Source organism: Sorex araneus, chromosome X, assembly GCF_027595985.1.
Source record: "Sorex araneus isolate mSorAra2 chromosome X, mSorAra2.pri, whole genome shotgun sequence".
Taxonomy (NCBI): domain Eukaryota; kingdom Metazoa; phylum Chordata; class Mammalia; order Eulipotyphla; family Soricidae; genus Sorex; species Sorex araneus.
This window is the reverse complement of record NC_073313.1, coordinates 127575182-127589514: the sequence shown is the minus strand read 5'-3', so window position 1 is coordinate 127589514 and position 14333 is coordinate 127575182.

The following is a 14333-nucleotide window of genomic DNA, read 5'->3' as shown; positions in this document are numbered from 1 at the left end:
CTATGAGATAGTTACAAACTTTCATGTTGGGGTTACAATCACACAATGATCCCCCCCACCAGTGCGCATTCCCATCCCTCCACCAGTGCACACTCTCCACCGCCAATATCCCCGGTATACCCCCAATTTCCCACCCTTCCCCTGCCTCCATGGCAGACAATATTCCCCATACTCTCTCTCTCTTCTTTTGGGCATTATGGATTGCAATACAGACACTGAGAAGTCATCATGTTTGCTCCATTATCTACTTTTGGCACACATCTCCCATCCTAACTGTTTCCTCCAGCCATCATTTTCTTAGTGATCCCTTTTCTATTCCATCTGCTTCTCTTCTCCGCTCATGAAGCAGCCTTCCAGCTATGGGGCAATCCTACTGACCCTTGTATCTACTGTCCTTGGGTGTCATAGCTGACTGTTTAATAGGATTACAGTTGTCCACATATATCTGTCCATTATTTTTAAGATTTAAAGGTTTGTTTGGGGGGTTTTGTTTTTTCTTTTTTATATTTTTCTCCATTTTATAGCAATGTTTAGATATTCATTATTTTTTATTCAAAGCATTTAAAAATATCATCTTAGCTTTAGATTGCCTCTGCTGTTTTTCCAAACTTACTGAAATTTCTTCAGTGACCACATATTGGCAGGGCTATTTTTATCTGGAGCTTAAAAGCATCATGCATAAGTCATTTCCTATTTTCTTCCCACTTCTTTTCAATTCAAAATGTATTCTCTTTAGGCAATACAGAATAATACATTTCAATAGAGCATGCTTTATGAAGTCTGTTAAACTTCTGTTAGACTCTTTTTATTTTATGGGAAATCAAATGTTCATGTCTTAATATTGGCCTATCTTAGATACTTCAAAATGTTGGCAGTCAAAGAATGGCCTAAATAATTTCATCATAATATGTCATAGTTAGCATAATGATATTACTATCTTCAAGAAAACTTTTGCATCCATCCTGTTTCATAGGCAATTTTTAATTATAAACTGTGTAGTTAAATTGAACTTGTCATGTCCTATGAGCTGTGTCAAGTGCTGTTAATTTTCCTTCATTTTGCTTTCTATTGTTCACCCTCCATGTATGCTTGTGATTTATGATCTGAGCTGCTGAACTATTGAATGGGGCCACTACAATCTTCTCCTAAATAGGGGGAAAATAAAATTTTGGTTTCAAATTTATTTTTTCAAAATATATGCAAAAAGGAAAAATCTGAAACTTTAGTAAAATCTTATGTATTTATAACCAATTTATTCTTGAAATTAGAGAATAATTTGTATATACAAAAACAAGGGTAATTTACATATCCTATGGGACTGCAATGAACATAGAAATGCAGATAGTGTGTCAGCTGTGTTTTTGATGCCCCAGGTTATTCTCCAAGTATGACATTGCTGGGTCTAATGGAACCTCAATTTCTAGCTTTTTGAGAAATGTTAATATTGTTTTCCAAAATGACTGGACCAGCCAGAATTCCCAACAGTAATGAATGAGAGTCCGTTTCTTCCCACATCAGCACCAGCACTGGTTGTTCTTATTCTTTTGGATATGTATCAGTCTCTGTGATGTGAGGTGATATCTCATTGTTGTTTTGATTTGCATCTTCCTGATGATCAGTGATGTAGAGCATTTTTTCACGTGCCTTTGGAAATTTGAATTTTTTTTTTTAAAAATTTTTTTTTATTGAATCACCAAGTGGAGGGTTACATAGTTCTCAGGATTATGTCAGTTATACAATACTCAAACACCCTTCCCTTCACCAGTGCCCATCTTCCATCACCAACCCCCCCAGTATATCTGCCGCCCCCTCCCACCTCCCCAGTCCCCACCCTTGTACGTGATAAGTTTCACTTCGTTTACACATTATCTCGATTACATTCCATGTTTCAACTCACAGCTCACTACCGTTGCTGGGGTTTCCCCCCAAAAAGAAAAAGACAGTCCTATTGCCAAGGAAGCATTTGATTTCGATGAAGTTTCTGTTCATTTATTCTCTCCATTATTTGATAGGGTTGATTTTTTTTAACTTTTAATGTTCTACCAATACCTTGTATATACTTGATATTAACCCCTTACAAATGGGTATTAGGTAAATAATGCTCCCCATTCCATGGGCTGTCTTTGTATCCTGTGACTATTTTGAGGTGCAGAAGCTTCTTAATTTTATGTAGTCTTATGTGCTTGTCTTTGCTTTGAATTACTTGGTTAGTGTTGTTTCATTTTTAAAGATACCTTTAGCTTCAGTACCATGGAGGGTTTTGTCTACATTTTCTTCCATTATCTTATAGACTCGGGTCTGATCTGATGTCCAGGTCTTTAATCCATTTTGATCAGACTTTTGTGAATGGCATTAGATAGAGGTCTGAGTCTTTTTTTTTTTTTTTTTTTTTTTTTGCTTTTTGGGTCACACCTGGCGATGTTCAGGGCTTACTCCTGACTATGCACTCAGGAATTACTCCTGGCGGTTCTTGGGAGACCATATGGGATGCCAGAGATCAAACCCAGGTTGGCTGCATGCAAGGCAAATACCCTACCTTCTGTGCTCTCGCCTCTGAGTCCATTTTTTTACATGTAGGTGTCCAATTTTCCCAGCAGCACTTGTTGAAGAGGCTTTCCTTGCTCCACTTCATATCTCTTGCTCCCTTAATCAGAGAAAGCATTTGACAAGATCCAGCACCCATTAATGATAAAAGCTCTCAACAAGATAAGAGTTGGAGGAACTTTCTTAGTATAGTCAAAACCATCTACCACAAGCCCACAGCAAGCATTATTATCAATGGGGAAAAACTAAAAGGCTTCCCTCTAATGTCAGTCACAAGACAAGGTTGCCCACTCTTGCCACTTCTATTCACTACAGTACTGGAAATTTTTGCCATAGCAGTTAGGGAAAAAAATATTAAGGACATCAATATGGGAAAGGAAGACGTCAAGCTCTCCTTATTTGCAGATGACATGATACTATACTTAAAGAATCCTAAAGTATCCATCAAAAAGCTTCTAGAAACAATAGATTTGTATAGTAGAGTGTCAGGTTACAAAATCAATACCATAACTTTCCTATATTCAAATAAAGAGAAGAAAATAATATTTAAAACAAACCTTTCATAAGCGTGCTTCAGAAAATCGAGTACCTTGGAATCAGCTTAACTAAGGATGTTAACGACCTTATAAAGAAAACTTCAAAATTCTACTTCAAGAAATAAAAGAGGACATAAGAAAATGAAGATGTATCCATTACTTATGGAATGGAAGAAGAACATTTTCAAAATGGCAAGACTCCCCAGAGCATCACACAGATTCGTTGTAGTCCCTATAAGGATATCCATGGATATCCTTATATCCATGGATATCCTTATATTTTTCAATGATATTGATCAAACATTCCTGAAAATCATATGGAACAATAAAGCTGCACAGATAGCTAAAGCAATCCTTGAGAAAAGGAAGGTGGGAGGCATTACCTCCCCCAACTTCAAACTGTAATACAAAGTAGAAGTAATTAATACAGGATCATATCCATCCCTAGAGATTTATGGGATAGAGTCAAATATCCTGACACCCTCCTTAAATATATGGTCTTACTTTCATAATTGATGGTATCTCTTACTTTTTAAGTTGATTGAAATTCATTGATATATTGTAAGTTGATTTTGATTTTGAATAAGCTACCTTGACGTTGCAACATACCTTTAACCACCTCTTAGCATCTCATCTAAGAATGACAGTTTTAGTTCAACCTGGATAACCATCAGAGGTTCTTTGCTACTGCTGAGGCTACTTTGGGTTCATCTAACACTCCAGATTGCTCAGTAAGGCTGTTATTGTACATTTCCTGAGAGTTCACTTTTAATATGCATTGTGTGTGTCACGGGTATAAGCTTTCACTATGTTCTAATTTCTACCTTGTCAACAATTAACATCAGAACAGTAAACATGTATGATTAGAATTCCAAAATAATCTTCGCCAAAGTATGTAAACCTATAGAATGAAATAATATTTTAAATTATTAGGATTCAAATAGTTTTTTTTTGGTCTTCTTTCTACCAGAAAAAAAAGATACAGTGTGAGCTAAATAAAGTGAAATGAAAGTGCATGAAAGTGCAGTTAGATGTGATTTTGCTGTTGTGAAGTGCTGCTTGTCTATTACTGGTTATCATTTGAAGCCAAATCTTTTCTTAGAAAATTACTTAGATTAAATGCCTTGCTAAATAGAAGAAAAGAAAAACTAAACTTTCACAGCTCTGGATTTGTGAGGCATATATGATAACTGTGAGTTTGACAAGTAACCTTGTTATAAGTATATCCATTTGCATTTGGCACACAGTGATAACCTAAATAAGTACTGTTGTGAAAAAGCATAACTATAATGATTATCCTATAAGCATATCACAATACTATTGATTCAGAGATTTAACATCAGGTTATGAAACAAGGAGGTTATAGGGTGGGCAGCTGTTCACTGCCTAATGTGCAAATTTCAGTGCAGATTACTTTCACTTTAATCTAGCACATACCGTATATTTTCTTTTTTCTTTTTTTTCTCTGAATATATCAGACACAAATAATATCTTTTATTTTTTATTATTTAAATTTATTTATTTTTTAATTAGTGAGTGACAGTGAGGGTACAGTTACAGATTCACCCATTTTCGTGCTTGTTTTTCCCTCATGCAATGCTTGAGAGCCCATCCCTCCACCACTGTCCATTCTCCACCACCAATGAACCCAGTATCCCTCTCACCCCCCCAATCCCATCCCCCTCACCCCACCTCACCTCTGTGGCTGGGCATTCCAATCTGATATCACTCTCTCCTTTTGGGTGCTGTGGTTTGAAATAGGCATGCCCTATATTTTCATTTCAAATCACAGTGGTAAAAGATTTTTACCAATAACCTTTACCTTATCCTCAGCCATCAGAAGAACTGCTTATTATCCTAAGACTAAATGTTTATTCCTGCTTTTTCTTGATGCTATTCTTCCTTTTATACCCTTAAAATTGTTTTAAGGTATAGTTAGATAACATGACTAATCTCGTGAACGTTAATGATGTTGGCCTTCAACTTTCCTGTACCTCCACCATAACTGTAGTGTAGTTCACCACTTCCCCAAACTCCAAACTACCTCCCGAGTATTGTGAAGTCAGTTCTGTTGTCAAATTCCAAATTCCATCCAACCCCTTTCTTTGTTTCTTTATATGCCATTTGTTAGTGACATTGCTTTACAATTGTCCTCCAATTATGTTATTTTGTTTAACATAGTTTATTTTAAGTTTTAGCAAAAGGCAAGAGTTTGTTTTTCATACAGTTGAGTTGCATTCCATTGTGTATATATACCACAGTTTCATTATTCTCTCAAATTTCTCGGGGCATTTGGATGTTTCTATATTGTGGCTATTGTCAATTATCATTGAAATAAACATAGGTGTTGATAAGTCATTCCAAATTAATGTTCTTTTTGTTTGTTTGTTTTTATTTTTTAAATTTATTTATTTTTTAATTAGTGAATCACCATGAGGGTACAGTTACAGATTTATACATTTTCGTGCTCATGTTTCCCTCATACAAAGTTCGAGGACCCATCCCTTCACCAGTGCCCATTTTCCACCACAAATAAGCCCAGCACCCTCCAACCCCCCAATCCCATCTACCCTGCATTGTGGCAGGGTATTCCCTTTTGTTCTCTCTCTCTAATTAGGTGTTGTGGTTTGCAATAAAGGTGTTGAGTGGCCATTGTGTTCAGTCTCTAGTCTACATTCAGCATGCATCACCCTTCCCTGCATGGCCTCGAACCCATTTTACTTGGTGTTCCCTTCTCTATCTGAGCTGCCCTCTCCCCAGAATGTGAGGCCAGCTGCCAAGCCATGGAGTCAACCTCCTACTACTTATTTCTACTATTCTTAAATGTTCTTGTTTTCTTGAGATAAATGCCAAAAGTAGAATCATTGGCTCAAATGAGAGTTTTACTTTGAAATTTCTAGAGAAATCTTAAAATAATTTCCCATAGAGGCCAAACCAGAAAATATTTGCTATCATGAATGAAAGTTCTTTCACATACCCATCTAAACGAGGAATTGTGATTTTTTTTCATATAGGTCATTCACACTGGTGTACAGTGTTTTCTCATCCTTACTTTAATTTTCATCTCTCTGCTAATAAGGGATGAAAAACACTCATCTGAATGTCCTTTTAGAAGAAGTCTCTATTCAGCTCTTCTTCAATTTTTTAATTGGGTTTTGATGTTGTTTTTGTTTTGTGATTACCTGGTAATTAGCCCTTTTCAGATGCCTGGTGTAATTATATTTTCTGTATTTTGTAGAATTTCTTTTTACTTTAACCATAGCTTCTTTGCAATGCAGAAACTTTTGGTTTAATGTAATCCCATTTTTCTTCTGTTTTCTTTGTCAATAGTGTCAAATCACTGAAGACTCTTTAGAGGTAAGTATGCATACAATGATCAAATACTACTCTTCACAAGAATGTCAGGCTTTTTCCAACAATGTCCTGGTGTACCATATATATGGTATTTTTTCCCCAACACCCCCTCTGTGGCAAGCTTTCAACTGATAACAAGTTCTCAGTTTCTGTTCTCTTTGGCCATTTTCTATTCTCCTACTACACTTTGTATTCTACATATGAGGGAGATCACTCTGTTTCTGTCCCTCTTCTTCTGATTAATTTCACTCAGAACAATACTCTTTATGTTCATCTGCATGGCAACAAATCACATGATTTCATATTTTCTTATAGTTTACTGTTATTCTGCTGTGTATATGTATCATGATTCTTTTTCTACTCATCTCTTATTGGACACTAGTTGTTTCCAGATTTCAACTATTTTGAGCAGTGCTGCAATAAACATAAGAGTGTAGATGTATTTTATAAATACAATTTTGGGTTCTTGTGGTAGGTGTTAAGAAGTAAAATTGCTGGATCTTCTGGAAGGTCAATTCCTAGGTTTTTGAGAAGTGCCTATATTGTTTTCCAAAAAGGTTGAATCTGTTGACATTTCCACAAGCACTGAATGTAAGTCTTTCTTTCTTCACATCCACACCATCATTATTTGTTTTTTTCTTTGTGATTTATTCCAGTTTTACAAATGTGAAATATTTCATTGTTTTAATTTTGTTTTACTTGATAGTAAATTATACAGCTCATTTTTTCATATATCTCTGTGCTACCTTCTTTGAGGAAGTTTCTGTTCATCTCTTTTTCCCATTTTTTTATGTTAATGGTTAACTTTATTATGTTAGTCATATTGCAAGAAAACGGAAAGCAATTTCCAATGCGGTATACATTCAGGATGACCCAGAGATTCAAAAATAAATATTTTAAGTAATTCATGTTAGAAAAAAAAGGGGGGAAGGAAGAAAGACATAAAGTGGAAGGTCAATCACATTTATACTGGAAAGATTAATCATTAATGGGAGGAAAATGTAGGAAAACAATGAGTCATTACTGTCCATGATGTGGATAGGAAATCCACTAAGAAAAAGATCACAATTCTGAAATGAAAAACCTTTGACACTAGTACAAGATTTTTTCAACTTCATTTTCTATGTTAAATACTTACATTTACAAATAAATATTTCTTACTTTATTAAGTCATTTTTGCAGATGAAGAAACTCTTTTTCCCATTTTTGATTGGGTTGATTTTCTTTTCTTGGTTTTATCAGTGCTACATGTATATATATATATATATATGTGTGTATATATATTCATATATGTAAACACTTTGCCAGACGATTAGTGGATGCATATTTTATCCCAGTGTATTGATTATCTTTTCAGTCTGGTCATAAGTTCTTTGGTAGTACACAAGCTTCTTAGTTTGATGTAGTCCAATTTATTTATCTTTGCTCCCATTTGCTTGACCCATGGGTGGTATTGAATCATTGAAGATATCTCTAGGTATTATGTCATGAATTTTTCTACCTATGCATTAATATATATATAGTTTACTGATTCAAATCTGATATCAAAGTCATACTTGACCTATTTTGATTATATTTTAGGTATGCTGTCTGACATCTGAATTAATATAAAATTTTTATAAGTGACTGACCAAATCGTACCAACATCATGTGTTGAGGAGCCTTTATTTTCTCCAATTCATACATTTTTGTCCCTCGTTGAAAATTAACTGTTCATATACCTGAAAATATGTCTTTGGACTGTCAATTCTATTCTATTGGTCTGACACTAGGATCTTATTCCAGGACTGCACTGTTTTGATTACTACTGCTTATTAGCATGGTTTGAAGTTGGGAAAAGAGAAGCCTCCTATCTTCTATTTTCCTAGGATTCTTTGGCTATACAGGGGATTTTATTATTCCATATAAATACCTACAGCATATGATCTATATCTAAAAAATATGAAGTTTTAGAAACTTCATTGAATCTGTATGATGCTTTGAGAAAAATTGTCAATTTGATAGTAAAGAGGACATGAGGAAATTGGAGCATATTCCCTTTTCAGGGATTGGAAGGGCTAATGTTATTTTACTAAGTTTGTATAAACTACATAACACATTTCCACACACAGCTTGGCAATCAAAAGAAAACTGACTATGAGTAAGATAAGTGAAATGTACTTTCTCTTTGATCCAAAGTGGTCATCTAATTGAGGCAAATTACCTTATCTGGATTTCCTTTAATAGAAACTTGGGCTTTTTAAAGGCTTAGTCACTCTGAATTGGTTCCCTTTTGAACTAAATTACTTCTTCAGAAAGCAAAATGTTCTTCTTGGAAGAGGTAATTTTCCTTAAACTTATGAGCACTTCATCTCAAATAAAGAGTACCAATTTGCTCTGGAAACTCCATTATGTAGTTACCCACTTTCAAATACAAAGAATAGGAGACTGTAAACCATTTGTATACTGCCTTTTATATACCTCTAAACACAACCAGTATATTCCACCTTAAAGTGATCATAAGGGAATGTAAACTCTATTAAGGTAGAGTTTAGTTATCAGTGAGAAACTAAAGTTTTGGCAATTAAAATTGTATGTTTATAAAAGGTCTAATATTTCATGAGGAAACCTTATTAATTTTTTTTGTCTCTAGCACAAGTAAAGTGAAAATATTTGATTATTCATGGGAAGACCTATTGTGAGGACTGAACCATTTCTGGTACCCTTGAACCCTTACAAAGTTGCAATGGTCCATATACAGATAGTTCTATCAGTTAATCTTATCTAAAGCATTTCTTATATATGCTAATGAGGAGCTTCCCTTGGTCTTACATATTTTATATCATATTCCAACTAATCCTCTGCTCCAGTACTCTTTTTAGCATGACTTGTACATTATCAAATAATCTACAGTTGTACGTTTACTATTTAGAATGCATTTTCTTTGTTTTTTATGCTCCCCTTCTGTGCATTTTAATAAGATATCCTTAAATAATTTTTATTTTGATGATTGTTATTGCTATGTTATTAAGAAATGGAATTAGTTGGAGAGAAAAAATAGCTATTTTATTTCTTTATCACTAAGTATTTGTGACAGTGCTTTTATCATCTATCCATCTACGGTATTTTTTAAATTTATTTATTTTTTAATTAGTGAGTGACAGTGAGGGTACAGTTACAGATTCACCCATTTTCGTGCTTGTTTTTCCCTCATGCAATGTTCAAGAGCTCATCCCTCCACCAGTGTCCATTCTCCACCACTAATGAACCCAGTATCCCTCCCACCATCCAGTCCCATCCCCCCACCCCACCCTGCCTCTGTGGCAGGGCATTCCAGTTTGTTCTCTCTCTCTCTCCTTTGGGGTGTTGTGGTTTGCAGTAGGGGTATTGAGTGGCCATCATGTTCAGTCTCTAGTCTACTTTCAGCACCCATCTCCCTCCCTATGTGGGATTTCCAATCATATTTTACTTGGTGGTCCGTTCACTATCTGGGATGACTTTCCCCCAGCATGTGAGGCCAGCCTCCAAGCTATGGAGACAGCCTCCTGGTATTATATACTACTATTCTTGGGTATTAGTCTCCTACTCTGTTACTTTATATTCCACAGATGAGTGCAATCTTTCTATGTCTGTCTCTCTCTTTCTGACTCATTTCACTTAGCATGATACTTTCCATGCCGATCCACTTATATGCAAAATTCATGACCTCCTTTTTTCTAACAGCTGCATATTATACCATTGTATAGATGTACCAAAGTTTCTTCAACCAGTTATCTGTTCTAGGGCACTCGGTTTTTTTCCAGATTCTGGCTATTGTAGACAGTGCCGCGATGAACATGTAAGTGCAGATGTCATTTCGACTATACTTTTTTGTTTCTCTGGGATATATTCCCATAAGTGGTGTTGCTTGATCAAATGGAAGCTCAATTTCTAATTTTTTGAGAAGTGTCCATATTGTTTTCCAAAGAGGCTGGACCAGTCGGCATTCCCACCAGCAGTGTAGAAGGGTCCCTTTCTCCCCACATCCTCTCCAACAGCGGTTGCTTTTGTTATTTTGGATGTGTCATCTATGGTATTCTTTCAAAATCATTCTGAGATTTTTTTCCTTTACTTTGTTTTTAATCTGTCAAATCTTTAGTTTTTTGTGGCATTTTGAATTAAAAACTTAGTTCAATATCTCTGAATGTAATCTCCATTTCATTTGTAATGATGTTCGGGGCTGGAGCTCTAGGGCACTTGTCTTGCATGTGGTCAACCCAGATTTGAACCCTGGCATCCCATATGGTCCCTGGGACCCATCAGGAATGACCACTGAGTGCAGAGTTAGGAGTCAGTCTTGAGAATTGATGGGTTTTGCCCTCAATCCAATAACTAAATAAAAATAAAATGAGGTCTTCTACAAAACAATGTGACACTTTACTGAAGTCTTTTTCTCAATATTGCCAATATCTGGAAGTATTCTGATTCTAGCCTACATTTTCAACCATCAAATATTACTTAAATTATCTTTCTTCATTTTCTTGGTCAAAGCTAGAAGACTCACTGGTGTTTCCATGTCAGAACTTTTAGCACCTAATATTTATCACTCTTTTAGTGCTTATTGACTATTGATGGCAAATCTTCTCTCCATATACACTTATCAACATACTCAACAGACATAGGCCTTCCTCATACTCATCTAATTTCACATTGGACTGAGTTCAAAATGCTGAACTGAATTTTCTAGAGAGGTTTGTATTTGTTTCAATGAACTCATATGTTAATTTTTCCACAATTTTGTCACTTTGAGGATGACCATTTTGTAATCTTCATTTATAAAATGAAACATTCATTGTTTAAGCTTCTTGTTCAACCTTATGAATTTTCAAAAATATTATTATATAAGAAAACCTGATTTTTCTTTATACTAGAAACCTGATTTCTTTTTATATTAGACACACTCTCTTTTCCTGATTGTAGATTTAAAATGCTACAGTAAAAAAGTCTACTACACACATATTTAATTCATAAACTTTCCCTTTATGTTCATATTATTTATTAAGATATTAATGCGTAGCAAGAGTATAAATGTACATGTTTAGGGTTAAAAATGCCACAACCTTAATGAAAGTGCAAGACCCCACTAATGTTCCATAAGACCCTTCTGTTCACTACCCCTTTTAGTATTCTCAGTTCTTGCATCAGTCAAATAATTTGTTATCAATGCACATTGCTATTCCCTTGCTTTACATGTTCTATATATGATATAAGCGAGGCCAAATAAAATTTTAACTGATGAATTGTTTTCCTTAACCAACTGCTTGTCAAGTTTTATTCATTTTTTTAAAAATGCAAGATTCCATCCAATAGCTGAGAAGCATTCCATTGTGCAGTGCCAAGAAAGCTCAGGGGCCCATCCTGATGATTCTTAGACTGCTAGCCCAGCCATTCAATGTGAGAGCCCAAGGATGCAAGGATGGTGGTACTCAGGTTCTGTATTGGCTGGGATCCAGTAACTCAGTAGTGCACTAGGTCACACAGGATGATACTCAGGGGTTTCCATTGCTGTATCCACTGATGCTTTAGGTACCATGTGCTGCTGGATCTTAAACTGGGTGAACCAAATACAAAAATAAATTCAATTTCAAATATATTCTTCAAGTGCACAAAAACATTTTGATAGAATATTTTAATTAAAATATTTTATAATATTTTAATAAAAATCTGTCACTGTCATCCCATTGCTCATTGATTTACTGGAACAGGCACCAGTAACGTCTTCATTGTGAGACTGGTTGTTACTGGTTTTGGTATATTAAATACACAACAGGTAGCTTGCCAGGCTCTGCCATGCGGGTGAGATACTCTCAGTAGCTTGCCTCCTGGGCTCTCCGAGAGGGGCGGAGGAATCGAACCCAGATCGGCCTGCATGCAAGATGAACGCTATTGCTCCAGCCCAGGTTCAAGGTACCAATAAAATGATTGGTTTTTATTCTTTTTATTTTTATTTATTTTTATACACAACCAGATGTTTTGTTATATAACATAATGGCATTTGCAGGTTCCTAGGGGATATTCTGATAATCTCTTTAATAACCTGTGTTCTGTGTCAAATTACTAAATTGCATTGCTTACTATTACAGCTAACTAGTCACGATAAATGTCAGGAATAAATATAACACTACTTGCTTGAGTTTTAGTTTTTAAAAATGAGAGTGTAAGTCATTACTTAGGTACATATTGCCAAATTTTATGGGATTAAATTTTTACATTGCATGAACAGCAAGAGCAATTTTTTTAAGAAATAGTTTTAATATGTGTTAGGTCGCACCACAGAATTTTTTTACAAGAAATTTTCTTAAAGAGCTATGATTTACAAAGTTACTGATAGTTGTGGGAATCTGGAAACGCTGGTAGAGGGAAGTTGACACTCGTGAGGTTGACACTGGTGAAGGGTGAGTTGATACTGATGAATTCAATTGGTGTTGAATTATTATTGTATGCCTAAGATGTAGCTATTTGTCTGTTTATTGTTTGTAAATCTACATATACTACACTCCATAAGTTTCTGTGTCTGAAACAGGTTGCTCTCATCATCCTGACCTGGGTGAAACACCCAATGTCATAAATATCAGGCATACAGATATTGATGTGGTTTTCATAGTCCTGACTATATCATACAATTAGTAAAACTGGACTTTGGACTTTCTGAGCAAAATTGAAAACTCTGAAAATTTTTCCATTATGCTAAATATGATAATATGTGATAATATGTATCATCCTTAGTGATAAAGATTTCACCTGTCCTAGATGGTAAGATTTAAATCCTTTTAAGACTTACTATATGCTTTTATTTATGTAATATTTTACATATGAACAAAAGTAGAAGTAGAGAAAGCTCATAAGTGATTGTTAATGGTTGACAGAAGGCAAAAAGAGACTGATAGGAAAAACAGAAAGAAAATTTTGTTGTATAAAACATGATCTAGTCTTGATTTTTGTTGTTACATATAGTTTATATGTTGTGCTTAACTAAGATGTACTTGAAAATAATGACATTCATGAAATACACACTATACATAAATAGAAAGCAATGGCAAAATATGTAAATATAAAAGAGAGAGCATGGCAGAATTGGGAGAGAAAAATAGAGTACAGATAGTAAGGAGAAGAAGCAAACAGAAAGGAGAGTGGTGAGAAGAAGAATGGCAATTTGGGTTGCTGTCCAGGATGCAGAGGTTCCTGTTTTTATGGCTGCTGAAATCCACAAAATCATACCTTATAAGAACTACTAAATATAGAGCTGTAAAAGTCCACAAAGTCGTACCTGTAAGACCTATTAAGAGCTATAAAAGAAAAGAACTGCAATACCACACAACAGGTGTTCAGTGTGCTAGTCTTGCACACCATCAAGGATCCTGAGGCTAGTCATATCTGCTCTCACAACTATCTTAAATCTTGATAACACAAAATGTTCAACATTTAAAGGTTCATTTTCACTGGACATTGTACCTTATCTAGACTATTTTTAATATTCCACATATAAACAATATATCTGTCTTTCTCCACTGACATATTCCACTTCAAATTACCTTCTTCAGATCCAATAACATTGTGGGAAAAGAGAAAATTTATCTATTATATAAGTGATATTACTCTCCACTTTTTTATGCAACAAAATTTACTTCATCCAAACAACTTATTCGGCTGCTGGGTTGTTTTCTGATCTTGTTTATAGTGAATAAAAAAGAGCTATATGAAAATAAGTGTGGACACAACTTTTCAGTTAGTCCTTATGTTCATTGCAGAAATACCTAAAACTGAAATTGTTGTGTCATATGATATTGTAATGTTTTGAGATATAAAAAAATGTTGTTCTTGGTGACTGAACTAATAGTTAATTACTTTTACAATAAAAGAGAGCTCTGTTTTCTTGACATC